At 42.1% G+C, this 8,663-nt stretch overlaps 1 long non-coding RNA gene across 1 annotated transcript; it reads left to right on the plus strand.

Moving 5' to 3' along the window:
• The first annotated feature begins 599 nt into the window (after positions 1–599).
• Positions 600–964, plus strand: LOC310836387. Its single transcript, XR_014560069.1, has 2 exons — positions 600–706; positions 742–964. It is a non-coding gene; the product is annotated as an uncharacterized lncRNA (long non-coding RNA).
• The last annotated feature ends 7,699 nt before the right edge of the window (positions 965–8,663 follow it).

Genomic DNA, 8,663 nt, shown 5'->3' on the forward strand with positions numbered 1-8,663 from the left:
TATTTGAATGCAAGGGAAGCCTATGACTTTGTATAGGATGTTGTGTTTCCCCCCACTGCTTTGCATGGGCCCCGAGAAAAAGGTGGCATGGAGCATTTCCTCTCACCAGCCCCTGCTGTCAGGAGCTGTCACCATGTAAACTTTTATAGTCCTCTGTACGAGGGATCTTAAAATAGCCAAAAGCCATGGATCTGTGTATAATCGAATGAGCAGGATTTTTTACAGTCCAGAAATCTAAGAGAACAGACTGGCAATATGGTATTGCACAAGAGTGGAAATAAGGATGCCACTGAGAGGTTAGCTGGTAATCAGCCAAGAATTTATACATCAGCAGAAATGGACGTCAGAGGATGTGTGTTGAGAATCTTAAGCCATGTGCCTACGTTCAGCAAAACATCTCACAGAGTTCCAGACCAGTTTTGCTGCATGCATAGAGAGATCTACAACCCTCAGCAAATAAGAGACAAGGCCATTGTTTGCACAATATTAGACCTGGGGTGTGTGTGTTGTTATTTTACAGGTCAACTGGGTGAAACGTTTAAGACTTAGCTCCATAGGTTCTAGGGACTTGTGACGTTAACATATGAGAGAGTGCTGGAGTGAAATAGTTAAACAGGTTGCCCAGTCACGACCCAGGGGGGTGGAGTCAGTGGGACTATAAAACCAGTTCAGGGAGGGGCAAAGGGGAGAGTTCGTTGGGAGTTGGGTGGTTGGTTGGAGTGGGAGTGAATTAGGCTAGAGTTGTGGGTAGGTTGAGTTAGTGTAACGAAATAGGCTGAGTCAGGAACAGTTAGGGGCTAGGCAGAGAAGTAAATATCTGAGAGGTGGTTTAGTGAGTGAGAGCAGGTAGCGAAAGTTATAGGTCTGGATAGGCACCCCATGAATGTAATTGACTGATACTGTTCATGAAACCACACACTTGTTAAACTGCAATAAATAAACAAAAGTTTATGTTCCAATTTAACCCTGACTGGACTCAGTATTGTACCAGGTAGGGCCTGGGTGGTGGCAGCGAGAAATAAAGTGGTGGCACAGGGATCAAGAGACGGTGAAATGTCCGGGGACCCTGTGTGATCGCCACAGGACTTTTCTGGGGAAGTCACCAGAGAGCACATAGCCGTCCTTTCTTTCCCATGTGATGGCTTTTAAAAAAAGTATTAGACAAATTCATGGCGCATACGGCTAACTATGTCTACTAATCACAATGTCCATGTTCCACCTTCCCTGTCAGAAGCAGTATGCACTTGAATAGCAGGCAGGGAGAGTGCTGTCATGCTCAGGTCATGCTTATGGGCTTCCCATGTGTATTTGGTTGGCCACTATGAGAAAAGGTTGTTGAACTATATGACCTGCTCCAGTAGGTTCTTCTTATGTTCTTACATCCATTTCTTCAGAAAACCTAGGGAAAAATGGCAACCAGGCACAAGAATCCAGATTCTATTAGCTGCCACCTGAATTTGGACTGCTACACAAATCTAAATCATTACAGTTGGCTGGTCCTAGGCTGGGACAAGATAGGACCACATTTAACATCCAAGAATACCCAAAGAGCCACCTCAAATACTATTCCTACCACCCATCTTCTTAAATCTGCCTAACTGGGGAACTGAATCAAATATTGCATTTCCTGCAGATACAATATTTCCATATCAACGTTCATGGCATGGCCCTCTCAGTTAAAACATATTATATCTCAATGATTTCACCGAACATCTTAAAAATATGCACATATGTCTTAAGTAGAAACCAATAGGGTTTGACTCACCCACAGCCTGTGATAGCTATAGAATTAAGTCATAATCTCAATGTAGGAAAACGAAGTGACAGAAGCACATGTCCTGAGTGAAGTCAGTTTAGCACACATGAACATTGTGCAGTGAATACTGGGATAAGCAGGCCAATGTGTTAATCTGCGCAGCGGCTCTTACATATTTTAGTTGGGGAGTGTGGGTTGGCTCCTATACATGTCCATCAGTGAGTCAGACCCATGTTTTCCCACCATGAACCTGAATATGCAGATAAGGTAAAAGGTGCTGGATCAACCGGGGGGCGGGGGGGGGGGGAGGAGAGAGAAGAAGGAAAGAAAGAGCCATCAGTTTCTTCACTATGGTTTCATATGCACATCACAGCAGCTGATTGATTGCAGCAGGAAATGGAAAGAATTGGAGGGCTGGAAATCGTTATTTAATAGCAGCATGTTGCAATGACAATAAACAGGGCTGCATTGCCTGGAAAAATCCTGTGACAACATGGGAGGAGGAAAGAGAAAAAGAGAGAAGTAAGTGGGAAATATCTGCAAAAAAATAAATAAAAATAAATAAATCATTCGCTGAATCCTGTTAAATTTAAAGAAGTGTTTATTTATTTCATCATCGTCATCATTTATTATTATATGACTTGTTCAAGGTCAATCGGTGAACAAACTTCATAACTGAGTGATGTTTTGAACCCTGAGCTCTCAGGTTGTAGTCCAACACTTCTAACTACAATACCGCCCTGGCTATTATTACATAGAGGTAAAGGATAGATTGTAAAAAACAGAAAATGCCTTTAAAAAAAAAAAGTGCAGCTTGAATCAGTAGTTTCATTTTAAATATAAAAATCAGTATAAAAACCAGCAAAGGGATGGGGTGGACAGTGCAGAAATCGAAGTACCAGATAGATTGCAATTTAGGTTTCTGCAGGGTGAGGGTGTGGGTTGAAGTGGGAACAAGTTTCACAGCAAGGGTCAAAGGATATATAATCTTGGACATATTCAAGGTTAATTGTGAAAAGTAAAAAGAAGCAGCAGCAGTGTATTTTAATAGCATTAAAATTATCCCTTTTCTATCTCACAATAAGCAGAGAGGAGTAACCTGAGGAATAATTGCAGATGTTCTGAAGCACAGGAATGGATTGGCACTCTCCTCTCTCCTTAAACGGCACCCTTGCCTTTTCCTGTATCTGCCACTGCCGGTCTCTGATCTCAGCTCTCAGATCCAAGGAACACTCGATGGCCAACTTCTTGTCGAGCGTCAGGCTGCCTCTGGCTGCTGTACGTAGGCATTATATGCAACGATGGGCGGCTTGAAGGATTGAGACATTGCCTTACTGACCATATTGACAGAATCTTGACTTTGCGAAATGATAAAACGATTCGTTGTCATAATTCCACATCATCACAAACAATGCTAATCGTACATTAGCCCTTTGCTCAGTAAGCAGTCCGGCAGTTCTTTGGGAGACAGTCAATACTACTTATGCCAAATGGTGGCTTAAAAGCTGTGTGTCCACTCCCTGTTCACACAAATGGCATTGAAACTTAATAGTGGGTTTATTCTGAGGATTGATTGCCTTTTCTCTAGGAAGAGATTGCTGAGTCAAGCAGCAAAAGGCACAATAGCTGCGGTCACCAGAGCAAACTACAGAGGAGTTTACATAGTAGCAGCCATCCATCCCTTCTTCTAAGGACTAAGCTGTTAATCTCTTTCTGCCTGGTGCCATAAATCAGAACTAGCTTTACTGAGGTAAATGGAGATCCAAAGTCCTGACCTGCCAAATGATTAAAGGTTTGTTAGTTGATGAACTAGGCCAGTCTAACAAATTAATTTGTCAATTAATTAGTCAATTATTGATTAAAAACTCAATACATTCTCTGAGGATTTCCTTCCTTAGATCCCTCTTTTCCCCCTCCTTGTAGCTTTGGACAGTCTTTTCTCTCATAATTAACAGTGGGTTGAGACACTGCTTTCTCCTGCACCCTTCTCAAAACATGCATTGACTTTTGCGGTTGCCACCTCTTGAAAAATCACGCAGAAATAACTTGTAAAAGGATCTAAACCATGTTGGGCTACACACAGCCTCTGTTTGCTTGATAAAATGTGTAAATCGAATAATCATCTGCCTTGAAATGCATTCAGGCATCACAACTGTTGAGCAGACTATACTGAACCACCCATTGGGCTTTCTCGCCCTGTGTTGTCTACATTGATTGGCAGCTGCTCTCCAGGGTTTCAAACGGAGTCTTTTCCAGCTCCAACAGGAGATGCCCAGTACTGTGGCTCACCAAGTGTTTGGTGGCCCACCCAACCAACTTTTGAAACCTTTCAACCCTTTTCTTGAAATACATAAAGCAAAAATACATAAAGCAAAAAATAATGTAGGACGAGTCCTTCTAGGTCTGGAGAAAGTTGCATCTAGTCTAGTAGCTCCCATTCCTATCTTCCACAGTGGTCAACAAAATGCCCCTGGATAGACACATAAATGACAATTTAGTTATATTAAACATAGTGTGGAATGGATCTATGGCAGAGATCCTGAAGGAGAAAAGTCCTTCATTAGGACACGTAATTAATAATGTTCACATGGCATGCCTTTCTTCTCAGTATGTCCTTTCCACACATCTTCAGCCACCACAATGCAATTTACCATATCTGGAAGACTTTTAGATCATGGTGACTTCAGGGTGCAGAACAACTCTGATCTCACCACAAAAGGGTGCCTTCATAAGCAGGTCCTGGAGGGCAAAAATTAAAGAGGTGCATATGAGGCAGCTGCACACTGAGCCAGACAATTGATCCATCTAGGCTAGTATTATTTACTCTGACTGGCAGCAGCTCTCCAGTATTACTTATCAGCTGCTATCTGGTCTTTTTAATAGAACATGTCAGAGACTGACACTGGGCCTGGAGTCTGATGGCACCTTGAAGATTAACCAGCATGTTGTGGTCTAAGCTTGTGTCTATCACAGGCCCATTTCATCTGTTGCATGCAATGAAAATATGGAGCACTGGTGTTTAAAGAGAAACATTTTAACGTTCCATTGATTTCAGTAGCAGAGTTATCGCCTGCTTAACCACTTCCCACTCTAATCAATAGTGCTTAAGTTTGGGTGTATTGCACCCATGTTATGCATTTCCCCCATACAGAGCTATGTTTAGAATAAAACAAACACTGCTCATCCATATTTTCAAAACTGCTTGCCCAATTGGCAAATTCTTTGCAGGCGTTGGGGAGGACAGTTCCCCAGGCTTTCTTATTCCTGCACATTGACTATGGTTGTTGTTGTTGTTTAGTCGTTTAGTCGTGTCCGACTCTTTGTGACCCCATGGACCAGAGCATGCCAGGCACTCCTGTCTTCCACTGCCTCCCGCAGTTTGGTCAAACTCATGTTGGTAGCTTTGAGAACAGTGTCCAGCCATCTCGTCCCCTGTCGTCCCCTTCTCCTTGTGCCCTCCATCTTTCCCAACATCAGGGTCTTTTCCAGGGAGTATTCTCTTCTCATGAGGTGGCAAAAGTATTGGAGCCTCAGCTTCAGGATCTGTCCTTCTAGTGAGCTCTCAGGGCTGATTACCTTAAGAATGGATCAGTTTGGATCAGTTGGCAGTCCATGGGACTCTCAAGAGTCTCCTCCAGCACCATAATTCAAAAGCATCAATTCTTCGGCGATCAATTCTTTGGTTAAGCAGGACTTATTGGTTCATAGGCACTGCACATGTGAAGTCGTGTGCAAGGCCCTCCCTTGGATGGTACCATCCATGCCCTCTGCCCAGAAGTATTCTGACCAGGTGGGTCAGAACCACTGTACTAGCTTTTGGGCAGGTGGGTCGCTATAGCTTACCAGGAAGGAGAGGGGCAAGGTGGTGAGGAGGCTGGCATGGTGCAAATGAGATTGGATCTGCCAGTGTGTTTGCACTGTGCCAACCTCCCCACAGCCTTGCCCCTCCCCTTCTTGGTAAGCCATAGTGACCCACCTTCTGGGAAGCTGATTCTGCCCCCTGGCAAGCCACTTCTGCCCCACCATAATATGTTTGTGCAGATATGAGTAGGGCACCCCATGCAGGGACACTAATTGACCAGGAGGTGTGCCTGGCATGCATGGTGGTCGTAGTACATTCTCATGACTACATTTGGCACCCCCACATGTATCAAACACCTGGACTGGGCTTTTGTTGCTTTGCTAAAAAGAAAGTAAAGAAGGCAACAGGGAACAAGACACAGCAAGAGCCTCTGCAGTCCCACCCTCTCCCAATGCCATCCTGCACGTGCACACCCTCTAACAATGTAGTGCATATAGTCTAAAAAACGCAGCAATAGATTTCTGCATCTTCGGTCATAAACATGTCTCTTACAAATGCACAGAAGTGATGGGCTTGGGAATAGGTGAGCATTGAGTGCCTTGATATTATTTATGAAATTCTCTCTGCATTTTTCTCATTAGAGGTTATCTGTTAGGTGAAAGAAAGGGAGTTGTTGCCTGTGTTTATTTTCTCTGGAGTGTATTATTCTAAAGTAAGTACAATCAGTGTTTAGGAAAGAAATTGTCTTTGCATGATATAACATGAAAGGGGAAGCCTTGTCAGTGGAATTGCTCTGACAGCTCTTATAGCAGTTTATTACATGCCTTTTCACTCCACTTGATGGATTTGATTCTGAGGGTGGGCTTGTAAACTACGCTTTATTTAGTGCATTTTTGGTTACATGAAGCTCCGTTTAAAGCACAGAAATGAAATGGGCAAATGATACTAGACTTCATTTATTCTTTTTCAGTCCTTTGGAAAATGAAGGAAGATTCTAATAAGCTGCTAATATGCTGCAAAACTCTTAAATGCATATATTTACTAAAACCTTCAACCTTCAAGTTCAGAATGACTATTTTGATTCAATATGTGGAATGCAAACACATATCTGCCTTCCCCACAGCACCTTATCCTAAGCTTGTGTGTTTGTAGAATGATTGACCTATTCTCCCTACAGTTGATATTCTGAGTTCTGGAATACTATAAGTGATCCTTTCACTTCAACAGATTGTCTGTGAACATTCTGTGGCATCACAACCACGGTAGGGATGGGGCAGAAATTTCATTCAGTTGACATTTAAAGGTGAACCTACCTAATTCATGCTTTCCATAACAATATGTGAACAGAAACACAGCCATCCATCAGAATTAGCAGTTTCACTTAATTTCACAATGCAGTTCTCCAGCTAACTGTTGTGTGTAAAAATGCATGTGCTAGAGTACAGTATACATAAAAATGCACATATTAGTGAAAATAGCAAGCAAAATGCATTATATTAGGGGAAATTGCTTTGTAAATATGTATATATGTGGCAAAATTGCATAAAAAGGTGTATTATATTAGGAGAAATTTGCACTAAAATGCTGATACTGTTGAATTTTCACAATGACCTTTTTCTAATACAAACTGATGTAGAAATGTGGAGATCTAAACTTGAGATCTGAGAAATGAGAAACCAAGAAAAATTAAAATTGGCAAATTCACCCAACCCTATACCATGCCCCATATAAAACACTTGGGTCCCATATTGATTTCATCTGACATTTAGTGCTTCTGTTTAAGTAGACCATACTTAACCTGTATCCTGACTGACAATTCTCATTGTGGTCTTTTCTTTTATATTGTGGGTTTGATTAATGGGTTTAATGTTGAGATCCAACAACAGGGCTTAAAAAGGAAGTTGAATGTAACAGAATGAAATCACAGCAGCTGAGCTAATGGCTAGAGAGTGTCACAAGTAAATCATACCACACCAGGTAATAAAGATTTATTTATTTATTAGCCTTTTATATATGATACACTGAAGTATCTGGCTAATGTCAGTTGACTTTAAGTTCTGTGTAATTGTAAGCCTGAACATAACTGCACAAAGTTATTGTGTGAGAAGCTCACTCAAAATTAGCAGCAATCCTTCAAATACTGAGTGGTAGAGCATATGCTTCAATTCTTGGCATCTCCAGGTATGTCTGAGAAAAACACCTGTCTGGAATCCTGGAGACAGGGTGCTGGTCAAAGCTGATGATACAGGCCTGGATAGACCAATGGTCTGGCTCATGTTGTTTCCAGGCGATCTGTTTATTGATCATTCCGTTGGATCAATCCATCAACCTCTGATGGATGATTTAGAAAGATTGGGTCCTGCATCACTTTTGTTGTGTGTGTGTGCCAGTATCCATATTCAGCAGAGTTCCATCTCAACGCAGCTCCATCCTTGGAAGCATCTTTGGGTACACATAGTAGGCAAGAAACATGCCATAAAGATTCAGTCAAGTGTAGAAGTTTACTTGACAGGCATAAAAGCATATTGGTAGCAAATATATACAGACATTCTCCACTGCCATGGTCAAGACATGCTTAGAGTCCAAGACTCTCTCTCTCTGCTTCTCTCACCACAAGGCACAAGCAAGAGACTCGCAACAAGTTACGAGAAGTGACACAGAACCATTGTTATTAGTAATTCCTGTCACACTGTGCACGTCCAAAGAACAGTTCCCACAGAAAATGTCCTCACATAGACAAAACAATCTCAGCCTTCTGCTGCTTCTTGAAACTTCTTCTCTGTCCTTCTCTGTTTCTGAAACAAATGATTCTCACACACAGAGAGAGGAAAATCCAACACATTCATCTTGATTTGTTTGCCCAAAGATTGCAGGGACATTGAATGACATTAACTATTTATTGAGTATTAATGCTGATTTGTTTGCAGGGAGGTTACATGCCATTGCATCAAGCAATTTCTACCCCCATTTCCAGCGCGTATTCCCACCACTTCCCTTACCACAAAAAGTTCGGTTTGGAGGCGGGGAAAGTGGGTTTGCTGCCCAATAGAATTAAATTGTGTGATTGTGTGACCTAATTTTGCTGGGATGTGATTGAATTGCACC

Source organism: Podarcis gaigeae, assembly GCF_964106915.1.
Source record: "Podarcis gaigeae genome assembly, chromosome: 2".
Taxonomy (NCBI): Eukaryota; Metazoa; Chordata; class Lepidosauria; order Squamata; family Lacertidae; genus Podarcis; species Podarcis gaigeae.